Source organism: Phasianus colchicus, chromosome 1, assembly GCF_987193195.1.
Source record: "Phasianus colchicus chromosome 1, bPhaCol1.hap1.1, whole genome shotgun sequence".
In the NCBI taxonomy this organism is placed as follows: Eukaryota; Metazoa; Chordata; class Aves; order Galliformes; family Phasianidae; genus Phasianus; species Phasianus colchicus.
The window spans coordinates 126,720,114-126,739,131 of NC_143436.1; the positions used below are offsets into that span (position 1 = coordinate 126,720,114).

Here is a 19,018-nt window from a genome sequence, read left to right on the forward strand (position 1 = left end):
CTGAGAAATGTTTTACTCTGTGGACTAGAATTATGTGATATAGAACTACTGAAAGCCTCAATCCACCAACATGACTTTTGGCAGGCTAAGGCAGAACCACAGAAAATTAGAGTGAGAGACAGAAAGTAATGATTATTTGAGCTGTAGGCTAAAGAAGCAAGAATAATAAATCAGATTCAAATATACACTATAAAGCTTCAAAAGTTTCCAACTGAATCTTAAGATTCATGGGTTATTTAAAAAAATAATAATCACATGTATTTTATAAGATTCAGTGGCTTGGAAATGGAGTGTTAATAAATAAAGACTTGCAGTAGACCAGAGGTAAACTGGGAATGAATATATTTCTTTCAATATACATTGGTCAAAGGTGTTATTAAGCAGAGCTTTTGTCACCTCCACAATTATTAAGAAATAGGAAAAACTTTCAAGGGAAGCAGAGAAAGCTGTATACTTCAAGAGTTTAAAGATGAAGTGCAGTGCACCTGACTATACATTGGTTTTCTTGTCTTAAATGCTGAAATAAAGGTCAGCTCTATGTCCTGCTCAAGGCCAGAGGATAATTTAATCATCTAAAGGCTTTCTGTATCCACAGCTCCTTTAATCTTTGCCCCAAAATTCAGTTGAATTGCATACTACCCCATTGATTTTTACATGAAGAATATTTTACCTCTGAAGTCAAACACATTCAAAACAAAGTAGAAATGCCCTCACGTTAACTACTGAACATAAATTTATCTCATTTGCAAATAACAGTATTAGATGTGAAATTTTAGGTAGGATTTATCCCATTAATAGCATGGACGTTCGGGGGGATTTATCCCATGAGCAACACGGACATTTTTTGGTGTTTACCTACTCTGTTGTGGCAACCCGAGAAGAATCCTGACTAAACTACACGTTTATGCAAAAAGTATGTATTGTCTGGAGTCATGCAATATATTATTAATAGTTTGGCTTTGTTGATAGTGTAGACTTAGGATGAAAAGATTGAGACAGTTTTCAAAGATAACATAGCCTGGTGAAGTAAAGTTGAATTGGCTTTAACTTGAATATTTCATTTAAATAAGACTTCTGAAGGGCTGCACTGAAATTTCACAAAAAGAAAAGAAGGCCAAAATAATATATCTTCCTATATTCGTTCTCAATATATAAAATAATCAGTAGGCTTGCATTTTTTAGTATAGTTTTTGTCTCTCTTTATGTGCTTCTACAACTCCTTTCTATCTAAAGTATGGGAATTTGTCTAATGGCTATGTTTTTTTATATGTTCAGATAAAAAACACTTGCATTAGCTCTGTGTGCTGACAAGGGTTTTGCTTGCTAACTTCTACTGTATCAAATGACACACCAGGAAAAGGAAATCTGAGGGATTAGATTTATATGCAAAATGCATATTCAGAAATAACCTGAGATTGAAAAGTTACCAACTGATAGCCAAGTTTAATTTAAGAGTATTTATAGACATGATCATATTGCAGATTTGAATCATAGTTTAGAAAAATGTCAGGGTTGTGAGTAAAGGAAAACAAGGACTAAGCCTGCTTATGCTTGGTGGCCAGAGACATGGCCAGGTTCTGTGGCTGTGATACGAGATGCTTCTGCCCTTCCTCCCTAGTTCCCCATGCTTTCTTTTTGGTCTTCTGCCCCAGCTAACTGCATACACATGCCCAGCATTTCTTCTTTTTCCTGACTTTTTTTTAACCCTCTTTGTGCATCCAGCTACCTGTCTTTCTGTTGAATCACTACTGGTTACCTGCCTATTTCTGTTCCTGTTACATCATCAGAGTTATTTTTTCTTCTGGCCCCACATCTTTCTTTCTCTTTGCTCTTAACTATCTGTGTCTCTCACCCTCTGCAGTTAATCAAGCAACTACTTTCGCCTTCAGTTAGTTGACAGAATCACAGAGGCATGATAAGCTCGTGAGACATCTCTTACTCTTAGTTTCAGCAGTAAGCATCACAGTAGCAGTAGTATAAAAAGATTTAAAAAACCAAATAACAGTTGCTTGGAAGGTACTTAAGCTACACTCCTCCACAATAGCCATATTCTACAGTGAATATCTATGAGTTTTCACTTAGCCACGCTGAATCAACATTTTTAATGGAATAATCAGGGATACCACAGGCCCACCTCCATGGCACATTTTAAGACACTTCTGCAGCGCATAGAGAAGTTCCCAACAGGTTAACAATGAAATCCAAGTAAGAATTCAAATTGATGTTTTTGGCAAAAATTTTAAAAAAATCTTAACATGTAAAATGATGGACATGTGTTCTGTAATAAAAGACAATGCTGGTGCTCTACGGTGCAGCGCTACACAGGTAGTTGAGTCAGCTCCCCATAGCTAGGGGTGGCAGAAACAGAACAGCCACATAAACATGTCTCTCTCCTGTAATTACACTTGTTGCTTCCTGATGTCATCACTCCCGAAGAATGAAAAAATTTTCCTCAACTAAAAATAATTTGAGTGTGAACTTTATGCAGTAAGGAACTGGACACTGTGGGTGAGATTCATTTGGCCGAAGATATGATTGGGCCACTGTATGATTTCCATTATGGTTAGAAAGATTGATTATTATTTCTAGGGTGTGAATCACCTCATCCTTGTGTAGATATTATATCACAGTCTAGAACTGCCTCTACCTGTTCACTGATGTTAAAGAAAGTCTGTGACGACTAGTTCAGGAGAGGAGATTTAGAGTTAAATGTGATAAACCTCACCTACTCTGTCCTTCCCTCTACAGCACATCACTTCAAAGTGGAAGATGACTTTTACTCTCTGTAAATGCACAGAAAACGTGAAGCCATGCTGAGGTACCACTGTATAACAAAAGTCAACTACAAGGTTCAAGCACTCAGATATCATAGACATACTTTCAAGAGACAGTCCAAAATGTGGAAGACCGGAGAGAATCACACCCTGAAATCAAGGAGCACATCAGCAAAGTCAGTGTCCCCTTGTCTTTATGTAAATTGAGCAGTGCTTCTTTACAGAGAGAAAAAAAAACACCTATTCTTTACATCATTGTCTTAGATGGTCCAACTTCAGAGGGTTTAGCTTCTAAGACCACTTCACACAGAGAAGCATTTTAGCATTAGATTCTGCATAGCTTTCAATTCTGAGTTGTGACCTTTGGGGAAGCATAGTGGGAGGAGCTTGCAATAATAACTCCTGGTATATATAATACTTTAGTTTGCTGCATTTTGTATATGAAAAAGCTATATAAAAAGAACAAATTACATTCTTATTCTGCTTCCCCTCACTGTCCTTCCTTAATGCAAAAGTGTTCCTATTGGCTCCAGTAAAAAGGTTCTCAAGTGCGTTTTAGGCAGAAGCAGGAAACTTGCTTTCCTTGTGGATCAAAAGGAGTTGGCACTAATGAAACAGCACAGGGAAAAGGAAAAAAAAAGAAAAAGAAGAAGAAGAAGAAAAAAGAAATGTTTAACACTCAGCACTAGAGGAGAGTGAAAACAGAGCACACTTTGAAGAGTTTCCTTACTGCAGCGTAGCCCTGCGTAGGAGAGTCTCCACAGTCAGACTCAAAACATTTTGAAGTTTCTCTGTTTGTTTAGTTTTCAGGTCAGGTTTTGGCACTGCGCTATAACTGACACTATATAAAAGAATAAAGGCCCAAACAAGGCAAAGGGGAAAAAAAAAAACTAACAAAAAAGCCAACACCTTAGGAAAGTGTGAGACTCAGGAAATCAAGATGTCTAAGAAGTAGGGCAGTCTGGGTGCCTTAAGGACTGGTGCAAAGTTGCATCTTAGAGCACAAGATGGTTTATCTACAGATAGGCCTCCTTCTAATAACCAAATGTCATAGCCTAGTTGGGAACTAAGAAATTATTTCCTTAAAATCAATCCTAATTATAGGATTGTGTTCTGGAGCCCTGTAAAAAAATAAGAATAGAGCTAGAATGCTAAATGGCAGAGTAAACTAGAGGAATAGTATAAACTACCATTCTGGAAGTTTGTTATTGTAATTTATTTAATAATAATTTATTTAATACGGTTATTGCCACTGCAAATGCCTCTTCTCTCAATCGTGATTCTCTGGAGAGGAAAAGAAACACAGGAAATTCAAAATCTCAATGTCTTGGTAATACAGACTCCCTTTATTACCATTTTGGACTGCACATACTCTGACAATTTGTGAATGCGTTCTACAAATTCTGAACTAGAGAGCTTACATACAGAAGCACCGGCATACATTGTAAGTGGAGCCTGATCAACAAATCAACATTGTGAGAAAAGCAGATGGGCACCAGAGATGAACGCTGTCTCCCTGCAGAGATGTTGCAGCACTTACACTAAGACACGCTGACAGGTATGGACTCATTTAAAAGCAGAGGGTCCAAATGAACACAGGAATGGGCAGAATAGCTCAGATGAAAATTTCAGAGACCAGTGAAAACAACCTACAGCATGTACCCAGGGAAGAATAAATGAACAGCCACAAATACTAATATACTTTCAATTTAAATATTTACCTCAGTAACTTCATCTTACGAGACCTGCTCCAAAAGTAATGCCTCCTGTTTTATTATGTTGGCTCACAACATCAGAGGCAGATGTTGGTGGTGCAGCAAGAGATTGAACCTTCCCACCAATATTCCTTTACATTTCGCTGCTGTGTGACAGATGGCAGCAGAGCAGCAGTCTGACAAAATGGCATCTAACACGGAAGTGCATATTAGGCAAAAGTGTGTCATTGAATTCCTCCATGGAAAAAACCAGCAGCCACTGACATCCACTGATGCTTGCTGAATATTTATGGGCACCAAACAGTGGATCTGAGCACAGTCAGGTGGTGTGTTTCCGCAGTGGTGACGGTGACAGTGTGTCACCCCCTCCGGTACAGACTGTTAGGAGTGTGGTGTGCTCTTATTTATCACTGGTGATCATGCAAAGCCAATGGTGGTGACTGTGCTGAAAAACTGTTTTGGAGGTGAGAATTTGCTCTCCCAGAAATTGCTATTTTGCACTTTGTATATGGTGTAGTTTCCATGGAAAGAAATAGGAGGCACTGTTTTGAAGCAAGGAATCAATACGCTGTAAAAACTTAGATTTTAATTTCCAGACTGAAAATACTGGAATTAATTATGACAGTATCAGAGCAATAAAAGCCTTGTGGAGTGGTTCAAAGCATTAGTAGATTCTTCTCTCAGCCAGTTCACAGAATGACTCTAGCCTATTTATGACTCAATTCAAACTTAGCTAGGAATTTGCACACAACAAGGCTGTCTTCACCAACAGGGTGATGGCTTTGTACATCTCTGTTATGTCAGCCTTGAAGAGATGACTAGCAGTGAGTAAATTCTTATCTTAAGGTGGGGTAGGTCTGGCAGATTTCCTTTTGGCAAAATAAAACTATATGGCAACACAGCTCTCACTTGGGAGGAGGTATACCAGGTAGCAGTGTGAATAGCAGGAAATGGTGAGAAAGACTCACACCTGGCTCACCTGTTTGTACTGCCTCAGTCAGTGGATGCTGCAGTCTCACGGAAGCTTACCTCCTCTTCAGGGAGATGAAGTGAGGCAAAACTATTTATTACTGTTATGATCTTCAGTGAAGAATGGCTACATAACAGCTGGACGTGTCATTCCCAATATAAAACCCATCAAACTGAACCTTCCTCAGTTTTGAGCTCTTAGTGATTCAGCAGCAAAATTCCCAGCTAAGACTGTTTTGAGAAACAGAATGTTTTGAAGGACAGGGCTGAACCCTCTTCTGCATGATCTCACACATGCATCTATAACTACAAACATCCCTCAAGCTGATTCAGCAACATCAGCATCAACAGAAAATGTATGACAATGGCAAAAACTAGAAAAATTTCTATTAAGAAAACATAACGTAGAGGTTGCAATATTTTACATTATCAATTACATTTTATTCTATATGAATTGAATGAAACAGCTTTTTAAAAATTGTATGTGTATAATAAATGATACATGCCAACCACAACTTTTCATCCACGATTAAAAAGACCAGTAACTTATTGTGAATTATAAATCTTTTACTTTTTACCTGATGACTGCTTGTGACCATACTATAGAAACAAACTGTTTTGATATTGTAATAGCTATCATATGTCCATTTGTCTTCAAATTTACTCCAACTTTTCTTTTTGACAAGAGTCAATGGAAAGTATATTCCTGAGTGTATTTTGGACTCTTGTAAGGGTTATGGCATAGTCACAGCATGGTAATGTGATCATAGCAGATATTCATTCCCTTCAAGGGCTGAATGAACATTATCTACCAGAAAGCTCATCCTCAGCCATAATTCTACAGAAATAAATAGACTGCAGTTGACATTCATGCTGCCAGAGGATTACTATTTTGCACTGCCTTACATTTCTTCCTTAAATGATCATACATAAACTCTTTAACTCCTTTTTAAGACAGGAATGAATAAGACAGAGAGGAATTATGTTTGTATGGTTGAGGTTTGATAATTTAGGCTCTAAAACAGATTATGAAGTCCAGAGAAATACAGACAGTGCAGTAGGGGATATATAGACAGGAGATCATCAAAAAAAGATGAAAGAGAAGGAATCTTTTGTCAGGTTATCTTTGCAGTTGGATTACTACAAAGCCAGTAAAAGAAGTGGTAAAAAATCTCAATATAATAGAATATGTATTTATGGTTCCTTACCTCACAGCTTAATGTACAGTCCCATAGCTACTACTTCAGGGGACTGAAGAAGGAGAAATAGCTGTGGTACCTATGAAACATTGCCAGCCTTTTTGGAGCAGCCAGCTGGAATTGGCTAAAATGCAGAATGTCACATCAAATCTCACACAGATGAGAGGTTTGCTTGCTTTCCAGTAGAGATAACAATCATGATGAGCCAGCAGAACTCAGTCTGCAGCAATATGAAAGACAGCATATGAACATTTACTAACTCTGAATAACAGGATGAGCCAACCTGTAACTGCACCACACCTTTGCAGGGTCATGGATTTATTTATTCACTTATTTTTCCTTTGTAGAATAATGTCAAGAGTTTGGCTTTTTTTCTATTCATCTCTTCTGCAACCAATTCATAGTCTGAGTCCTAACAACCATGGTTTCAGAGAATATGGTGTGCTGGCACCATGACAGCTTTTCTTTCTCTACAGCGTTGGAGAGCCTGAAAATTCTCATCATTTTTTCAAGAACAGCTAGCTTGAGTGTGAACAAAATCCTCCACAGATGGGGGACAAGCTTGGGAAACAGCAGTATAAGAGGTAATATTTTATAAAGAAAATGATGAATGATTCCAAGAAAGAAATTAGGAAGAAATCATCTCAGGCTTACGTGTAAAAGCACTGTGATGTAATGGAAAACGTATCGTGTTACGGCCGCTGGTTTCATAACAAAGGGAAAACTGTGAAGCTCATTTGTGACAATGTAAAAAAATAAAACAGTAAGAGTACGTTGATAATGAGCCCTGAGTATTCTTTCTTTTCTTTTTTTCTCCCATTCTTTCACCTTTGGTCTGCTTGGCATTCACCCAGATTAGAAGACTGACAGTCATTTCTCTTTAATAATCACGCTTGGAAACTCAAGAAGCACTCCCTTTTCAGCTCCCTCAACAGGGAATCATTAACACTGGAATATATATATATATGCATATATATGCTTAATTGTTTTTATTGAAATAAACACTCTGGGTACCTCCTGCTGTTTAATGAACATACACTGGGTTAACTACAAGGGCTGCTACCACTGCCATATTTGATTACTTGCTAGTGGCAGATGAAAGCTTAAAGCACACTTATTTTTTTGACAGCAAATATGATTTCACTTTTTTGGCTTTCACATCAACCTACCCTTTTCAAAGTAGGGCAAACTAGCAAAGGCTGTCAAAATAAGGCTAGCAAGTAAGTGGAGTAACAGCTCTCCAAAGAGCTTGATTATTCTTCTGTGAAAGAGTCTGTAAACAAAACCTTTGGGCTTTTGTCTACTAAACAGTGCTTAGAATTTTTTCCAGCCTAGCATTTTTAATATGTGGGAACATGACTGTAGTAGGATTCAAGAGCACTCAACATTTTTGAAAGGAAGGCTATTTATTCATGTAACTAAATGTGGTTTCAGTATTCAAAATGGAGGTAAAAGACCACTTTGTTTTAGAGAAGAGATGGTCTGTGTGTGTGGATCCTCTGAGCTGTGAGAAATAAGTTTTTCCTATGCCTTGGCTATACATATGCGTATATTTAGGCCTTATTTTTCACTTCCATGTTTTGTGCTGTGATAACAAACTAAACTAGTTAGTTGGAGGCCTGATGTCCCTTCATCTAACAACCAGCTCTTTGACATGACCAGGAATCTTTGGGCGCTCTGTATGCATAGACTCAATTCTATTCCCTTCCTGGGCACAAATTCTGGTGAAATATTTGATAGAGGGTTGAGGAATGCTTCTCTTCACCAGATCAATCTACCAGTTTATGAACATGGCCAAGAACTCGATGAAAATCTGCATATGCATCAATGCAGAAATGAATGTGATATTTCTAAGGCGATTTCCCTTCCATATGCCTATGCTATAAAATGTTAAACGTTCCCTCAACCATCCTTTGACTCTGTGGCCATCCTGAAACTTATATCATTAAACTTTTTTAGCCACCAAGGAGAATATCCACACCAGTATAGTCACATGGAAACGTTCTCTGTTTTTTTCAGTCCTGAACTACTGCAGAGACAGGGATGATGGACTCAAAACAAGCCAAAGACCCCTCTGACGATGTAAGAGAATAAACAGTTTAAGTTCCAGTGCCTGGGAACTTTCCCTGGCACAGCTAAAGCTATTAGTATGGATGTAGCCGTATGTGCCAATGCAATTTAAACAGCAGTTGAGCCTGGAGTTTTTTACCGCTAGCTCTGCATAAATATCAGGCTCAGATGTCTAAAAGGGAAACCGGTTGCATAACAGCTCTTCCTGAATTTAGCTCCAACTGGCTGAGTGGTGGATATCACTCCTACAAGTTTTTGGATAGGTTTTTGCTTGAGGTTGAAAAAGTTATTGCCAGTATGATTTTGGTTTTTTTCCTGCTATCTGAGATCTACTAATCACTTCACCTGCAATATACATTCTATCTATCTCTCAATCCTCTTTTAAACACATTCTTGGTGTAATTTATTAGGCAATAAACTTTTAGATATGAAATTACAGAAAGCAAGGCTTAATGAAAATCTTCAAAAAGTACTTACATTCGTCTTCTTAGAATGGACAATATTTTATAATGAGGTTGGCTTTTCTTCACGCTGGGGACTTGCTGGAAAGTACGCATTACTGCATCCTCTTAGTTTTAGTCATCAGTCCTTACATACATCGCATGCATTAGATCCACCTAGTAGAGACAGTTTTAAGTATCTCATCAAAGTGTAAATTTCAGGAAAACAATTTCGTCAGACCAGAAATGCTAGTGACAGTGACCCTCCCAAAACTTCACCCAAACTGCTTAGCTATTTCTCCCAGTCTTTTCAGTGCTGCCAGACTGCTTGTATCTTTGTAAAGGTGTAATTCCAAAGACAGACACCAGTATGATCAAAAACTTGGAAAACACAGGATGTGGAAATATGTGTGTGTTGCTCACAGCCATAGCAACACCTAAATTTTAGCTGCCTTGTCACCTAGTAGAAGTGACTTCAATCAGTGTGACTGGGTAGGAGATTACTGTGCTCACTGCCACTCACCCACATAAGCATCTGTACACAAACACATCAATTCCCCAGTGCTAGAACAGATTGACTTCTAGGAAGAAGCACAACTAATAACACACATTTACATGAAGGAAGCTTTTGAAAAGTCAAGATTAATATCAGAGATATCTTCTGATAAGTAAAACCTTAAAAAATAATAAGTAAAAACTACAGTTTTTGAAATACTCCTCATTCATAATATGATTTTGAAACCAACTTACCTAATTTCTTTTTAAATATTCAGGAAAAACATCCCAGGCATTTCATTCGAAGGACCAGTATTTTCCTTTGAGATTTTCCATGTACAAGTACCTATTGCTGTGATCTGAAAAAAAACCCAAACAACTCATGTTGATATCTAACACACGTTACCACTAGAATTGCCTGGAAACAGCTTTCTGATGCAAAATGGACTTTCACCCTAATTCAGTGATTTTTTTTTCCCCCTTTATTTTCTATTAAAAAATCAAATTGACCCAAATTTTCCTGTTTTTTTTTTTGGTTGTTTTATTTTTTTTCCCAAATTTTCCTTTTTCAATTCTTTTCAAAGCAGTTTAAGAAAATGAAGATCATATTTCAATCATACTATGAAACATTGAAATAGGCCTTAAAGATTTTTCAGTTTTTTGTGAGGGTAGCAGAAGCTCACACTTGGAAAAATAATAGCAAGACGGAGGCTGAAGCAATGTCTTTCTTTAGGAAACACTAAATACATTGCAGTAGACTCTTCCTGAGTCAAAAGAACAGCACTGCAGTTTGTGATGCTCCATGAAACAGTGCAATGTGTTGTGATTTTCCTTCTGAATGGGAAGATCTCCAGACTGAAAGAGGTATTTTCAGTGCTTGAAAATAAGTGAGACAATTCTTTCACCATTAGTGAAATGAAATAAAAGTGTTAGTAAAAGCTGTGTTGTATTAATTGGACATACTCTGTATTTAGGACTAAAACATTTTTATTGGAATGAGTAGAGAACAGCTGTATGAATGCTAAGCAGTTCCTTCCTCTCTTTCTGTCTTCTAGTAAGATCTGCATCTCAGGTACATTTCACATATAGTAGTCTTATATTCTTTGTGCTGGAGACTGCATTTATTTGAAGATTCCTTCATTGAGCATATCATTAGAGATCTAAAAACCGTCTGAAATGTTTATTGTCTTATTTTCTTGTTACAGAACATGTGATGGACCTGAACGCTATTATGAGCTGAGCTTCCTTTGTATCATGCAGACGTTTTAACCAAGAGTTTTGAAAAGGATTTCTTGTTCTTTTATTCTGTATCTGCTTTGTGTTATTTAGGCATAGCACAATTAAGAGTTACAAAGAGAGATGTACATTTTACATTTGTGGCTTCCAGCTGCAAGTCTCAGTACATAGAGGTACTCACTAACTATAAGATCATGCAACCTTTGTCTTAATTGGGTAAACAGGGTGTTTGAAGTATCACACAGCAGGACCAAGCTAATTAAATATTGTTCAGATTTCTCACTGGGGAGTTTATGCAACCACTGAACTATGAGCAGCAGTGCTGCAGCTAAGAAACCATGTAATTAAGGTAGGTATTTGGGGGAACAGCTGCCCTTCCTTTCCTCAAGAAATGTTGTAAACAACTTGTGGCATTTTGGTGAGGTGGAATAAAAATAATCTGATCTGAATAGTTTGAAGAAAACCTTGCTGCAAATATGGGTGTTTCTAGAGATGCAAGTGAACTTTTAACAAACTGAGTCCTCATACTACAGGCTTCTGAATAAGGACACTTAAAACTGTCGTCATGGGCTGAATTGTCACAGGTGAATTTATTTCACCGCTTCAATTGTAGTTCTCCACTCACTGCACTAGGAACCCCAGACCCCACACTTACACTGGTCAACTTCCAGAAGATTCACAACTGTATTACCATATATAGGAACAGACATATCCGGGCTAAATGTTCATGCAGGAGGAAAGAGACCAGAAACAAACGCAGACAACTGAGAGAGATCGACTCCATTCTACAAGAAAGAAAACAGGAAACAAGAGGGCCAACAAAACTAAGGCTTGGGGAGTGAGCACTTCTAGTGATGTGTGCTTCTTCCTCACCTCACATATGTCACTCTGCGGGTTTTTCCTGCTCTTATTACTTCGGATAAGATAACTTCAGATGGCCAAATTTTGAGATAAATGATTTTAGAAGGTGTTCATGTGTCAGAAATCTTATAAGAAGGATCATTTGAGGCCTCCTGAACATTATCATTATGTAGGCAAATCTGCTGAATGCTACACAAAGACAGTAGGAGAAAATTTAACTTATCAGCTAGAGTAGCTCTCAGATAGCTAGATATAATATCTGAAAGAAATATCTGGATTTATAGGTCTTTCCCTTGCCTTTGCATATTGGTCTCTCCAGGGACCTGTAATAGCTTGATTGGGTAGGTAAGAAAGAGAAAGGACAAGAAACAATCCATTTCATGTTTAAGCTGTCAAAGTCTTATATGGCTCTCAAGGTTAAGTCATAAAGGCTAATCCCACAACACTTGAATTCCTTGTAATATTTATTCAAATTATCTCCATGCCACAAAAATTGTGATTGTTTCATTTGGAAACACTGAAAACTGGCATTTTCTCTATTTAAGAAACAGAGACTAGAGATAGGATGCATACCTAAATATCAAGAACAGCTTCCAAGTTTTTGCATGCAGATGTCTCTCAAGAAAGTATTACTGTGAGAACTGAATGAACACTATTCTCCCCTTACCCAAGCAGACAATCAGTTGAAAAAAATGCAGTGCATGGCTGGGGAAACAGCCATGGAGTTCTCTAACATATCAATTGGACTGTTTTTTTTTTGCAGGGGAGGGCTGTTTTTCATATCATATGGCATGTATCTGCTCTTGAGTTTAGATGCGTCCCAGTGATTCTACAACTCAGTTCCTCAAGGGGCCCAGCCATGACAGTTCTCAGGTGATGGCTCTCAGGACATAGGCAGAAATAATTATTTAACAACTAAATAAACAAAAATAATAATTATTTAAGAATGACTAAGGCTTAGGAGTGAGAATCAGAAGACAACAGCGTGGGTGTGGGGATGCTTAAGGTGTTCAACAGGACATACTGAAGTCCTGAATCCTTCTAAGTTTAGGCATGTCCATAAGGGGATGAACAGATGCCAGTGTAGCATTCACAATCTCTAAGAGATTTGCCTTTGGGCCAGTTGAGATACTGCCATTTACTCAAATATAAAATTGTTTAAAAAGTGGTATGAAATACAGATTTTGGACAGCTGTTCTCTATCAGTCCTTTGGCCTACAGGACTGACAGAAAAGTCTGAATACTGTTTAAATATATATTTTTTAATCTTATTCACGTGCAGATATATGACTTCATCACTTAAATGCCAGAGCTATGGGCACTCTTCTTCTTCCCGACCAGAATAGTAATTATTATTATGGTTGTTGTTGTTGATCATGTTTTGTTCAGGTTAATAATTTCTCATCTCTTCTTCTACAAAGCAAACCTCAGTGTTATTCTAAATAGGAGACCAGAAGTCAAGTTACAATCTCAATCCAGTGCAAATCTGTTCTATTTGCCTGTGTTAGACACACTTCATGATAATTTTGAGGTAACTATGCACATGCATAAATCTGATCTGAAGCTACAATTTAAACTTTTTTTCTGTGAGATCTACAGCACCCTGTAACCCCAAAGTCCGGATCATCTGGAGAAGCTGCTTTGCCTGGCAATCCCTTGTGTACTTAGATCATTATAAAAACCTTCTCATCTCAAAAGTAAGTCAAGTTAATGCAGAGTCTGGTAGTTGAGGGAAAAATTTCCCCAGTGTATTTACTTTTAAAACACATCTGTCTGCCCATGAATCAGTTTGCTCTCTGAAGTTTCTCTTTTATCAGAATATCTGAAATGTCCTTCAGTTTTAGAAGTGTGTCCTGAACCCAGCAGAGATTTCTTAATGTACAGAATAGATGAAAGTTTGTTTCTACCAATTTGTTTCTACCTGGAGCATACCTCAACAATCCCTTGACATTTTCTGTTTTGCTGACTCAAAGCACTACGAGAAGAAATACAAGTAATTTGAGCTATTCTTGGACTCCATGGCCTAAGAGTAAGCAGTTTCTCTAACCTGGGTAAAATGTGAAAACAGAATTCAGCGTACCTCATTTCTAGAAACAGAATTATGGTTATGAAAAATACTGTAGGGATGCTAGGTATGCATTGAACAGCTGGATATCACAATGTGCTTAGCGTGAACTTTGTGGAAAATCTACATTTTTTATTTTTCCAGAATTTACAGAAATGTTTTTTAAGTTCCTACTATTTCAAATGCCATTCTGAGAGTGTGTCTACACTTCCAAGCACATTTTTCAATTGAAATCTGAGCTCCATTTACATTTTGAATGTATTTCAAAATTTTCTTTGAGCAGAGATGAAAAACAACCCAGTAAAAATAAATATAAGTGAACTCTGAAAAATGTGATGAACTTGTGTAAGTGGAATCCATTGTTATGAAAGCCAGAAAGGGTGAAAAATAGCATCAGAAGAGGTAGGAAGCTCTTATTGCTGGTAAAAAAAGTAGCAAGCAAAATGACCAAAGGAACAGTTTGCAACAAGAAATAAAAATGCAAGCAGCTGCTATCATTAAGGATAGCAACTAAGTGGGAGCCTAAATGTGATTTTCAAAGACACTTAAACTTACTTTCTACTGCAGTTCTTGGGACTTTTGCTGGTAAGGTTGGCTGCAGAGAGCCAATCTCTGGAAATCACCAGGGCTCTCTGAAATCACTCCTACCTCTCCTGTCCCTTCGTTCTGGAAAATCCATATTCATAGAAGTAAAACTTTTGAAGGACTGTGAGGCCTTATTTTGTGTGTAACTTTGCAATAACAACTACAGTGATGCAAGACTGGGTTTCTTCAGACCTCAGCTGCACAGGGCATTCACTCCAACAGACAGATAGATTAATTTTTGTTTCAGCCAAATCCTGTGAGCAGAGGCAGTCAGCCTGATATTCTACACTGGCACAGAGTTGTTCGTCTTTGACAGAACATATGTGCAGCTGAGTTGAATCTGTGAATTGAGTTCAATTTTCTCATTCCTCTGCCTCTCAGAGCTAGTTGTGACCTGACCTCAGTCCCCTTAGAGTGCCTGGCAGTTTCTGCTTTTTCGCTTTGGCCATATAATAGTCAAGCAGAGAGGCAGTCATATATTACCTCATGCTATCCCCTTGTATAATTACTGGTGTGTGTCATTAGTGCTCAATGTACCCCTCAGTGTGAGAAAACAAATGGAGGGTGCCAGAGATGAGGATCCACGAGAGGCAGTAGCGCTGAGTATAGGAATGAAATTCTTGATTAGGTTTATGAACACTGTAGAGAAGCTTGATTAAAATATGCATCAGTTGCGCGGAACAGTGGGGGAGTAACTTGGCCACCTTAAGCAGTTGTGGCAATGGGCACATTGTTTCCCAGATCGTGGGAGCTCTGAAGCAGAATGCCATTAGGCACTGCTCTCTGCACAACAGCAACCCTCAGCCCATTCATCTCCAGCAGATCTCCTTGTGAACCTCAGTTTTAATTTCCCTCTGAGTAGGATTGTGCCAATGCGATGCAATCAGGTGTCCTGCTCCCTGCTTCAGCACAGGTGGGCACTGTTCAGAGAAGGACCCTTTTGCTCTGCAATGACAGGAGGAAAAGGTCTCCTGATGCTCCTTCTCTGAATGAATTTGAGTGGCAGAAAGCCAAGGAATAAAACAACATGCGCACCTATGCAAACTTCTGCTGAGGGATATAATCTTCACAGCAGCCCTTTCCACCAGCCTTAGAGACTGTAGCCCAGCAATTGGTAACAGTGTATTCTCAAATATTCAGGGCATAAATCTATGCAGTCTACCTTCAAGCTCAAACTCACAAAAATGGTAATAGTACAGACCTTTCCATTTTACAATTTTTTTTTCTTCTTTTTTTTCAAAGAGTGACACACAATTTTGTTCTGGTAATGTGATTTTTTTTCTTTTCTTTCTTTCTTTTTTTTTCTTTTTTTTCTTTTTCTTTTTTTTTTTTTTTTCACACCAGTACTTCTGAAATTGCGGTTAGCAACAGCATAATTTCACATTCAATACTTCTCACTTATGGTTTCCTTTTACTGCCTATGTCATGAATTAATCCTTTTTTCTCCATTTTTGAAGAGCAGAAAGCATTTTTAAGGGGAGAGCTCAAAACTGAATACAAAAACCTGCCTTATTTCCTACTGCTGAAATCTAACAGTGAAAATGTAATCTATTCCAAGTGCAAGAAGTAACTGTGACAATGCCACTAAGAATGCTCATATTGCATAAAATTATAGGTACACTATTAGAAAAGAAACAATTATAAAATCCTCTCAGACTCGCAGACTTGTATGTTGTAGATTTAGGGTTCCCCTCTTCCCCCCGGAAAACAAAATCCTGATTTAAATCTGAGATTCCTATTCGGAAAATAAGCACCTTTTGTCTGGATAGATGCCATGAATACAGGAGAAGCTGCACCAAGAAATCAAGAAATCGACTGTGCCATTACAGAATAAATGTGTATGCTTAAAATCAGAGTTTCTTAAGCTTATTGCTTTAAAGATCAGAGTTGGGAACAAAAGCAAATCAATTGAAAGGTATCAAATATAATAAGCTACCACTGCTGGAAGTAACAAATTGACTCTGACTTGTGCAACCAGTTCACACCATATGCCTTTCTATTCTAATGTTTCAGTGAATTGCTTGAGTAAATAAATTAATTGCACCGTCATGAGGAAACACACATGGAATTTGCTTTACTACAGGCAGAATGTAACTCAGTAGGTGACCCAAACAGATGAGCAGCAGAGCTGTGGGGAGCTTCAGCAGCATTCTTGGAAAGCCACCATTTTTGCTGCAGCAGCAATTATACAAGAGCTGGCCAGGACTCATGGAGATGCAGCTTTAAATAAAACTTGGTATTTACTGAAATGCTTCAGAGAACGGTTAATGTTCTTTGCTCAATATCCTTCATTGTTCCTGCAGCCCTAAAAGAGGAGTTGCAAGAACTCTGGAAAAGTTCCCATAGCAACAGTTGAGAGGACAGACCATTTTCCTTCCAGTTGAGGATGAGCAGCAGTGACACTGATTCTGGTAAATTGCCCTTCTTGTGCCCAGCTGAGCTACACTGCGTTACCACTGCATACAGACGGGCACTATTTTTACTGCCTCCTGAAGAGAGATGACTGCCTCTCCTGTTAAAATTATTATATTCTTTTCACTGCAAGTAGGACAATACCTCTTTTCAAACTCAGGAATGAGAACAGTGAGAATACAGCCAGCTCTCAGACATCCTGGTCTGTAAATAAGGCCAACAGTGGGACTTGGTGACCGAGGCACTCATTTAGGATTTGATCACTGCCTTGTGGAAATTCTCTCAAATCAACTCGGGGTCTGTATGCTCCTGGGTCACAGCTCTGCTCCCAACCCTTGGTCGGTCCCAAGGGCCTCCATGTCTCTGCAGCCAATGGTGTGCCCTACAGTAGCTCTGCTGCTTGCTGTCAGTAGCATGCCACTTCCCCAGAACATTCCCACCAAGCACGCTTTCTCTTTTATACAGAAATAGAGACAGCCAGAGGCTGCAGATGAGCCTGCCCAAAGTTTTCAGCCACCCTCAGAAATGTAATGGCTAATTGCAGGATCTGAATGCTTTGTCAGAATGGTCCTGAGGCTGGCACACTTTTCTGGGCACGTTTATCTGTATTTATGGGGAATGTTTTATCTGTAACAACCTTTTGTGCACAAATGTGCCATACTTTCTAATGCAATGCGTCATAACAACAAAAAGCAGATATCAACAATTTGTGTATCCATACTATGAAAAAGTTACTAAGAAATCTAGTCGCTATTATTTCAGGATCTCCTACTACAGATAAAATATTCAGTTTCTTTTTAAGAACAAACTTATCTAAAACCAGAAATATATGTATTACAATTCATACTGTATGTATGAGCTGCATCTACACTAAGTCTTAGAGGAATCTTTAAAATTCTAATGTAATTATATATTTTCTATTGCATGTTCAAGTTTAGCTAAAAGATTCTCAGCTTCAGCAACTTTTTAATTATCTAAGCATGGTTTCTGCTTACTTGACTTCGTTTCTAGCAGTAATTCCTTCATTCAGTCAGTCCCCTTCATCAAAAGGGAAAAAGCAGTATTTCAGAACTGTGTTTGCAATACCAGTATAGAACCACAGAATGACAGAATCATAGAATCATTCAGGTTAGAAAAGTTCTCTACAACCAACAAGTACAACCGTCAACTCATCACTACAATGCCCATTAACCATGTCCCTCAGTGTCACATCTACATGTTTTTTGAACACTTCCAGGGATGGTGACTCCAACAACTCACTGGGCAGCCTGTTACAAAACCTCATTACTCTTTCAAAGAAGAAATTTTTCCCAGTATTTATCCTGAATCTCTCCTGGCACAAATTAAGGTCATTACCTCTAGTCCTATTGCAGTTACCTGGGAGAAGAGACCAACTCCCACCTCACTACAACCTCCTTTCAGGCAGTTGTAGAGAGGGATAATATCTTCCCAAAGCATCCTCTTCTCTGGACTGAAGAGTCCCAATTCCCTCAGCCGCTCCCCAAAAGACTTGTACTCCAGACCCTTCATCATCTTCATTGCCTTTTGCTTTGGACATGCTCTGGGGCCTCCATGTCTTTCTTGTAGTGAGGGCCCAAAACTGAACACAGTACTCGAAGTGTGGCCTCACCAGAGCTGAGTTCAGAGGGATGATCACTTCCCTGTTCCTGCTGGCAACACTATTTCTGATACAAGCCAGGTTGCCATTGGTCTTCTTGGCCAGCTGGGCACACTACTGGCTCACGTTCAGTTGTCAACTAACGCACCTGAGATCCTTTTCTGCCACACAGCTTTCCAGCCACTCTGCCCAAAGCCTTTAGTATTGTATAGGGTTGCTGTGCCAAATTGCAGGACAAACTCTTATCAGTGTAAAAGTAAGGAATTTTTAGTGCCTGGTATGCCCATATTGCATTCAGTGTGACAGACTGGTGCATTCTAGCCTATTTTGATTGTAAGGTTTAAGTATGTTTCACAAAGCCTTTTTGCTAACATAAGAGGATGGTTTGAAGGCATTTTACCCCATGCTAACCAGCACAACTGGTAGATCAGGCCCCGGCCCAAGTATGTGCAATGGCGAAGTGATGCCTGGCGGTTTCCCTGTCCCTCGCACTCCCCCTGTTGTTCTGCCGAGGTGTGTCCCTGTGGGAAACCCGCACAAAGGGATGACCATGAGCAGGTGGGGGGAGCTGGCAGTGCC

The 19,018-nt window shown here is 38.7% G+C and overlaps 1 long non-coding RNA gene across 4 annotated transcripts in view; it reads right to left on the minus strand.

Moving 5' to 3' along the window:
- LOC116230764 (uncharacterized) overlaps positions 1-19,018 on the minus strand; it is a 34,896-nt gene that overhangs the window by 10,103 nt on the left and 5,775 nt on the right. For all 4 annotated transcript variants that reach the window (XR_016460249.1, XR_016460248.1, XR_016460247.1 and 1 more), the window contains 2 exons: positions 9,918-10,021; positions 9,205-9,344 (listed from right to left, as the gene is read on the minus strand). This is a non-coding gene — a long non-coding RNA (uncharacterized LOC116230764). The remainder of the gene's footprint in view (positions 1-9,204; positions 9,345-9,917; positions 10,022-19,018) is intronic.